This window comes from Macrotis lagotis, chromosome X, assembly GCF_037893015.1.
Source record: "Macrotis lagotis isolate mMagLag1 chromosome X, bilby.v1.9.chrom.fasta, whole genome shotgun sequence".
NCBI lineage: Eukaryota > Metazoa > Chordata > Mammalia > Peramelemorphia > Peramelidae > Macrotis > Macrotis lagotis.
The window spans coordinates 193766718-193776241 of record NC_133666.1 but is presented as its reverse complement, the minus strand read 5'-3'; positions in this window follow the sequence as shown (position 1 = coordinate 193776241).

Genomic DNA, 9524 nt, shown 5'->3' with positions numbered 1-9524 from the left:
TTTGACAAAAATTGTTGGGAAAACTAGAGAAAACTATGGCAAAAAAATATACATAGACCTACATTTCACAGCCTATAGTAAAATAAGGTCAAAATGGATACAGGATTTAGACATAAAGTGCAACACCATAGACCAATTAACATACCAAGAAATATTCTATCCATCAAATATGTGGAAAGGGGATAAATTTATGACCAAAGAAAAATTAGAGTCCATTACAAACTGCAAAATGGATGATCTTGACTATATTACAATTAAAAAGTCTTTGCATTAATAAAATCAGCGCTGCCAAAATTAGAAGGAAAACAGAAAGCTGGGAACCAACCAGGGGTTCTGATAAAGGTCTCAATTCTAAAATGTTTAGAGAACTGTATCATATTTGTAAGGTCACAAATCTTTCCCCAATTAATAAATGATCAAAGGATATGAACAAACAGTTTTCAAATGAAGAAATTAAAGCTATATAAAATCATATGGAAAAAATGCTCCAAATGATTACTGATTAGAGAAATGCAAATTAAAACAACTCTGAAGTGTCACATCACACATATCAGATTGGCTAAGGTGACAAAAGGGATAACAATCATGTTGGAGAGGTTGCTGGAGGATTGGGATATTGATGCTTTGCTGGTAGAATTGTGACTGATCCAACCATTCTGGAAAGCAATATGTAACCATGTCCAAAGAGCAATAAAAATGATCATACTCTTCCAATTCTAGGGCTATATTCAGAAGAAAACACACACAAAAATGGGAAAGGTCCCACATGTTCCAAAATATTTATAGCAACTCTTTTTTGTCATGGCAAAGAATTAGAAATTGAGGGGATGCTCATCAATTGGTGAAAGGCTAAACAAGTTATGGTAAATGAATATCATAGAATATTATTGTTCTATAAGAAACCATGAATGGTTGGACTCTAGATTAGCATGAAATTAATTACAGGATCTGATGCTGAGTGAAGGGAGTGAATTGATCAACCTTGATGGATACAACTCCTCCCCAGGAGACCAGCTATGGTCAACCAGTGGAAGAAAAACAAAACAAAACAAAAACCTACAGAATCTTAATAAACACTACACTCACTTTTTTAAAAATTTCTCTTATGTATTTCTTTCCTATCTCATGAATTTCTTTCTTTTCCTTTAATCCTAATTACCATACCAAAAATGACATAAATGTATATACGATAGTCACCTGACTGCCACTGAGAGAAGGGGAGTAGAAAGGGAGTAGTATAGAAGGCAATCATGCAACTTAAAAATATGCATATGCATATGCATGTGATGAATGTTGAAAAACTTTTATAACGTGTAATTAGAAAAATAAAATATCAAATAAAAAAATTGAGGGGATAGAAAAAAAGTGAAGTTATAGCAGAATAAATAAAAGATTGTCCTAATGGGTGAATTATGAGCATAGATGAAATAAAACTGTGCACTATACATCATAATAAAATAAAATTGATCTTACCAACTTTAGTTATAAGGATGAGGTCAAAATTTCATTTAGCTGGGTGTAAACACATTTTTTCCATTGAATCAAACAGTAAGCAGAGCCTGTGCTGTTAACAAGAACAAACTCCAGAATTTAAAAATCACTGTAGAAAAAAATTTCTTAAGTCATTTGGTAAAGAGAGAAGCTGGAAAGAAGTTTACCTCTCCAGAGCTCTGAAAGGTTTACAATTATATAGGGTTTTGACAAAGGAATCCATAATTAAGCCTCATATAAATCACATGAATTTCAACTAATAAGCAATTTCACCTATGGGAAAACTTGAAAGAACGATAGATTGGAATGAATGAAGAGATATAAAAATAAAATTTGGGCAGAGCCAAAACAAGTCTTGAATGTAATAATCCAAAACAATAACACTTTGAGTAAATCCAGAAACTTGAGGAATCCATAATACCTTGTAAGCATCTCTAGGATTCCTAGAAGTCAGGCAACATTCTGGGTACAAGCAACTTCTAAGCACATAAAGTTGAATTTAAACAGTATAATAATTTTTCCAAACAACACAACAAAGAATTCTTTCCAATTTTCTCCTGTCAGACTTTTTCAAGTCAACATTCTCTACTAGAGAAAGCATAATTGCAGAACTCAGTTATTATTTCAGTAGGAGTTCCTTAAAATAAGATGAATAAATGACTGGATCCTTGTTATTCTCTATCCTGTCTAAAGCCTGATATAATTTATTTAAGGAGGGGTAGGGACCAGATTGGTGACAAATTTTCCTAACGTCTCCTTGAGGGATCAATTTGAGTAAATCTCAAGGGCTCAAACTTATACTAGGAAACAAGTACGATGAGTATCACACAAAATCGTAATTTCATCATCTCTTTGATGTCATAAAAGTTGAACAAACTTTCTAAGCAGAATCATAGTATTATATACCCCTTAAGGAGAAAAACCTCATTAAACAGATTCTATAGGTAAATTAAGTCAGGTTACAGATTAAACCTATTTTGAAAGTTCACAATTAACTGCTTTAGAGATTTACATATCACAAAGGTAATCAAGAAAATTTAGTTATTTAGGGAGACTGACAAAAATACTTTAGGAAGCTCAAACTTCCCTTTTTCTTCTCCCTGAGGAATGTTGAACAATTAACATCATCATTCTATGATTCAGGTTTTGTTGTTGTTGAGTAGTTTTTCAGTATTGTTCAACTCTTTGTGACCCCATTTGGGGTTTTCTTGGCAGAGATACTGGAGTGATTTGCCATTTTCTTTCCTTCTCTAGCTCATTTTACAGATGAGGATGATGAGGATGAGGATGATGTCTGTCCTTCATTTTTGAAGACCATAACATCAGAGGTGATGAGATGACAAGCACATGAACTGGATTTGAGTGAGGGATGCTGTGCTAATCATCAGCCTCACCTTCTCCATCTGGGTCCAGTGGCCAGATATGAAATCAGGACAACTAGAGATGCTCCTGGATATGAAACAATCAAGAGTTAAGTGACTTGCCCGAAGTCACACAGCTAGTAAATATCAAGTATCTGAGACTAGATTTGAATTTCTGTCCTACTGACTCTAAAGCCAGTGCTTTATCCACTACATCACCTTTCTGGTCACTGGACCAGATGGGCTCTAGAGGTTAAAATGAGATTGGGGACTTAGCACAGCCTCACTCAAATCCAATTTACATGCATTATAGATAAGGAATTGAGGCAAACAGGGTTAAGTGACTTGGTTCTGGTTCAGTTCTGTTCACAACTAGGGTCACACACACAACTAGTAAGTGTCTCAAGCCATATCTGAACTCATAAAGATGTTCCTGACTACAAGCCCAGTACTCTATACAGTTAACCTTAAAAAATTGCAAAACAACTTGTCCTGATCCCTAAATAATATATTGCCCATTCATAAACATATCATGAAAAATAAAAGCCAGAATGATTCAATAATGATGATCAATATTAAATAACATCCAGTCTTATTTTTGTTAACCCACTCCCAGTGTCCATTTAATCAGTACATTTAATTTTGAATTCCAACTATCACATGTAGTTGTCTGGTCCCTAGAAATATCTTCCTTTTCTACATGTTCAAAAATATTTATAGTAGCTCTTTTTGTAGTGATCAAGAATTGGAAATTGAGGGAATGCTTATTAATTAGGAAACGACTGAACAAATTAGGGTATATGAATGTGATGGAGGACTATTGTTTTGTAATAAATCAAGAGCAGGCAGACTTCAGAAAAACCTGGAAAGACTTGCATGAACTGATGCTGAGTAAAGTGAACAGAACCAGAACATTGTACACATTAACAGCAACAATTGTGAAATGATCTACTATGGTAGACTCAGATTCTCTCAGTAGTTCAGTGATCAATGACAATTTTAAAAGAGTGCTGATAGAAAATACCACCCACCTCCACGAAAAAAAAATTATGGAGTCTGAATCAGATCAATGCATACTACGGTTACCTTTTAAAACTTTTTAATGTATTTTCTTTCTCATGTTTTCTCCCTTTAGTTAATTCTTCTTTCACAACATAATATGGAAATATTTTAAACATGACTGTACATGTATAACTTTTATAGATTGCTTGATGCTGCCATGGGGAGTGGAGAGGGAAGGTAAGGTGGTAGAAAAATATGGAACTGAAAAGCTTAATGTTAAATGTTGAAAACTATCTTTGCATGAAATTGGGAAAACATTTTTTAAAATAAGAAAAAAAGAAAAGAAAATAGACAACCTCAAAAGCTGGGAAGCAATTTTTACAGCCTGTGTTTCAGATAAAGATCTCATATCTAAAATAGATAAAGAACTGAGTCAAATGTATAAAAATACAAGTCATTCCCCAATTGATAAATGATCAAAGGATGTGAACAAAGTTTTCAGAAGAAGAAATTAAAGCTATTTAGTGCCATATAAAAAATGCTCTAAATCATTATTAAATAAGTGCAAATTAAAACTCTGAGTTACCCCCTCACATCTATCAGATTAGTTAATATGACAGAAAAGAAAAATGATATGGATGGATGGAATTTGGGAAAATTGGGACACCAGTGCCTTGTTGTTGGGAGTTGTGAACTGAAACAACCATTCTGGAGAGCAATTTATAACTATGCCCAAAGAGCAACCAAATTCTACATACTCTTTGATCCATCAATACTGTTACTAGTTCTATATACCAAAAAGATCATAAAAAAGGGAGAAAAGACCCACATGTTCAAAAATATTTAAAGCAGTTCCTTTTGCGACAAAAAATTACAAAGTGAGGGGATTATCCATCAATTAGTGAATGACTGAACAAGGTGTGATATATGAATGTAATGTAAAACTATTGTTCTTTAAGAAATGATGAGCAGACAGATTTCAGAAAAACCTAGAAAGGCTTACATGAACTAATGCTGGGTGAAATCAGCAAAACCAGGAGAACATTGTACACTTTAATAGCAACAATGTATGATAATCAACTATGACAGACTTAGCTCTTCTCAGTAATACAGAGATCAAAGACAACTCCAAAAGACTTTTGATGGAAAATGTCATTTACATGTAGAGAAAGAATGCATATCAAAGTATAATATATTAACTTTAAATTTTTTCTTAAAAGTTAAGTCTTCAGTCTTCGTTCAAACTCAATTCTTTAATTTAAAAAATGTCTTATTATGTCATTCTGCTATATCTCATAATATATGTTTCTTCCTTAATAATAGTAATAATTCTCTCATCACATTCAATTTGAATCAATGTATACCATGGAAACAATGTAAAGACTGGCAAAGTGTCTTCTGTGGGGGAGGTGGGGGGGGGAAGTAAGATTAGGGGAAAAATTGTAAAACTCTAAAATAAATAAAATCTTTTAAGTAAAAAAAGGTATAATTTCTCTCTCATCACATTCAACTTAGATCAATGCATACTATGAGAATGATGTAAAGAATAGCAAACTTCTTGTGGGGTGGGGGGAGGGAAGCAATATTGGGGGAAAATTTGTAAAACTCAAAATAAATAAAACTTTAAAAATTTTATATATATATATATATATATATATATATATATATATATATATATATATATATGTGTGTGTGTGTGTGTGAAACCTGTATCAGATTATTTACTGTCTTGGGAGGAGAGACACAAAGAAAAATTTGGAAATCAAAATTTTATAAAAATGAATGTAGAAAACTATTGTTACATCTAATTAGGAAAAAATATAATTGAGAAAAAATACAATATGAAACAGAAAACCCAGAGTGGTTCAAAAATGATTAACAGTATTAAATAATATCAAGGCCCCTTATTCCTGCAATCTACTTCCAGTGTACATTAATCAGAACATTTAATTTTGTTGTTTTTTTTAATTTATTTTTAAATTTCTTTTAAGGCAATTGGTTAAGTGACTTGCCCAAGGTCGCACAGCTAGGTAATTATTAAGTGTCTGAGGTCAGATTTGAACTCAGGTTCTCTTGACTTCAGGGCCAGTGCTCTATCCACTGTGCCACCTAGGTACCTCTATACATTTAATTTTGAATCTCACTTGTCACATGCAATTATCTGGTCCCTAGAAATTTTTTTTTTCCAAATCAGAGAATATGCTTCATTTAGAGGACAGTTCTTGAGGGGCTTCTCCTTAGTAAATCCACTTCTCTGGCTCCAAGTCACTTGCAGAGATTCCCAAAGTAATTTTACTAAAATATTCCAGGACCAAGACTCAATACACTCTTTCTGAAGGGTCTAAAAGAGAAATGAGAATGGTGAAAGTAGAATTTATGGTAAAGTGCTAGAATTCATAGATCACTTAAAGAAAAAAAAGTAACAAAAAAACCCAAAACAAACCAAAAAAAAAAAAAAAGGCTTCAAACTCTTAGACATGAGATTTAAGTTTAACAATTGCATAGAAAAACAACAAATTTCAGGGACCAGGAGAAAGGCCTTAAGTACAAAGGAAAGGAGATTTAAATAAAACAACTTCTATACCTAGCAAAAAATGCAGGAAGAAATGGAACAATGTGTCCCAAAGAGAAATGGATTTCAATATGCAGTCCAAGGGGAACTACCCAGAAAATGAGTTAAACCATAAATGAAAAAAGATGGATTTTTAATAATAAACAGGTGCTGGAAGCATTCTTAGAAAGAAAACCAGACCTGATAAGATTATTTGCTTCTCAAACACTCCAGACAACATCAATACAGAATTAATGAATGAGTGCAACAGACAAAGATAGCAACAGAATGACAGCAGAGACCAGTAAGGGAATTCTTTCTAAATGACAGGGGTGAAGGCAGAAATCAGGTTGGGGTGACAAAGAGGTAGGCTGAAGTGACATCCCACATTCAAATGAATCAATAGATTTTGCTATTTTAAGTGTTTAAATAACAAAGTGGATTACCGGTAAATGAAAGATGAAAGGGAGAGTGCCAAGATAGAAGAGGACAAGAAATAAGGGGATATAGTGTATTCAGAGGAGTGGGTGAGAAGGTAGAGGGAAGAGTTGAAAAGATAAAGGATAAAGGGGAGACTGGAAAGGGTACAATTTATGAGTGCTCCTAAAGTTAAAGAGATAACTATTTTGCCTTCAAAATTCCCTCTATCTCATTTGGTTGTGAATACACAACCCTAAGCTATAGCTGTTAAAGGGAACTGAACTAGTTCTCTCCTAAAATTCTAACCCAACGAAGATTTCCCCATATGAATAGCTTCTAATTAGTAACTACTAATTAGTATTTTTCTTTAGTTTCCGAGTCATAACTCTTTTCCACTTTCCAACAAATGTTTAGTCTTCATAAACCATGCAGTGATCTTAGCAACTGCTTCATTAGTACAATTTCATTACAATCCTATTCTACCTATTGTATTTTTATCCAGAATTAGATCCAGTTTTGGAGGAAATACATTTTTCTAATTGTCAAAATTGCTTTTTGTTAGTATTTAAGACTTAATTTCTATTTTTCTTCATTGCTTATAATTTCTGTCACTAAAATATTTTGCTTTGCAGTCTTCTTTGAAATAATTACTCAATTCAAAGCTTGTCTGTCAAAAATTTTTTTCTTAAAAGTATCTCCAAGTATGTGGTTATTCAGTGAAATAATTCAGGATGTGGTAATACTTAGTAACTATTTTTTTCCTCCTAATTCCACTCTAGTCAGGCCAAATGAAAAAAACAGTTACAATTGATTAGTGAAATCCCAAATAAAACAACCTATTGGATTGACTAACATGATTGAAAAAGGAAAAGATAAATCCTGGAGGGGATATGGAAAAACAGTATACTAAAGCACTGCTGATGGAGTTGCCAACTGGTCCAACCATTCTGGAGAACAATTTGGAACTATACCCAAATAATAAAATTACCTAGAATCTTTTACCCAGGAATATCATTACCAGTGGTATCCTGGATCTCAAAGAAATTAAAAAACAAAAAAAGGAAAAGCACTAATAATACTGTTCAAAAATATAGGAGCCTTTTTTTGTGGTGGCAAAGAATTGAAAATTGAGCGGTATGCTCATCAATTGGGGCATGGCTGAGCTAGTTTGTGTTTTATGATTATGATGAAATACTTTTGTGCTATTAAAAATGAAAGGGTTAGCTAGTTTTCAGAAAAACCTGAGATTTATATGAACTGATGCAAAATGCATTGAGCAGAGCACTCTAAAAAGTAATAGCATTACTGTAAGGATGACCAACTGTGAAAGCACTTAGCTACTTTAATCAACATAATGATCCCAGATAATTCCAAAGGATTCATTATGAAAAATGTCATCAACCTCCAGAAAAACTGTTGAACTGAGTGTAAGTTGAAGCATAATCTTTCCACTTTATTTTTCGTGCAACATGGGTAATATAGAAATGTTCTACATAACTTCATGAGAGGGAAATGGACTGAAGGAATAGAATTTGGAACTCAAATTTTATTAAAATAAATTTTATAACTGCCTAACATGTATAATTTATACCAAACTGTTCTCAAAAAAGGGAGTGGTGGACCAGTGGAATAGACTAGGTGCAATAGCAGGAAACAATTATAGTAATCTGCTGTTTGATAAACCCAAAGAGTCCAGCTATTGGGATAAAAACTCTCTTTGATTAAAAACTGCTGAGAAAATTGGAAGTTAGTATGGAAGAAACTTAGATTAGACCAACACCTCACACCCTTTACCAAGAAAGGATCCAAATGGATACAGGATTTAGACATAAAAAAAAAAATACCATAAGCAAATTAGAAGATCAAGGACTAGTTTACCTGTCAGATCTATGGAAAGGAGAGCAGTTTATGACTAAGGAAGAGATGGAGAACATCACCAAAAACAAACTAGATGATTTCGATTACATTAAATTAAAAAGCTTTTGCACGGATAAAACCACTGTAACCAAGATCAAAAGAAATATAGTAAACTGGGAAACAATCTTTACAACTAATGATTCTGGCATTTCTAAAATATACAGAGAACTGAGTCATATTTTAAAAAAAAAAAGCCATTCCCCAATTAACAAATGGTCAAAGGATATGCAAAGGCAATTTACAGATGAGATCAAAGCATTCCATAGCCTATAAAAATTGCTCTAAATCATTATTAGAGAAATGCAAATTAAAGCTTCTCTGAGGTACCACCTCACACCTCTCAGACTGGCCAATATGACCAGAAAGGACAATGATCATTGTTGGAAATCTGGGACACTATTACACTGTTGGTGGAGCTGTGAAATCATCCAACCTTTCTGGAGAGAAATCTGGAACTATGCCCAAAGGGCAACAAAAATGTGCATATCCTTTGATCCAGCAATACCACTACTGGGTCTATACCCTGAAAAGATGATGAAAAAGATCACTTGTACAAAAATATTCATAGCAGCCCTGTTTGTGCTGGCAAAGAATTGGAAATCAAGTAAATGTCCTTCAGTTTGGGAATGGCTTAGCAAACTGTGGTATATGTATGTCATGGAACACTACTGTTCTATTAGAAACCAGGAGGGATGGAAATTCAGGGAAGCCTGGAGGGATTTGCATGAACTGATGCTGAGCGAGATGAGCAGAACCAGAAAAACACTGTACACCCTAACAGC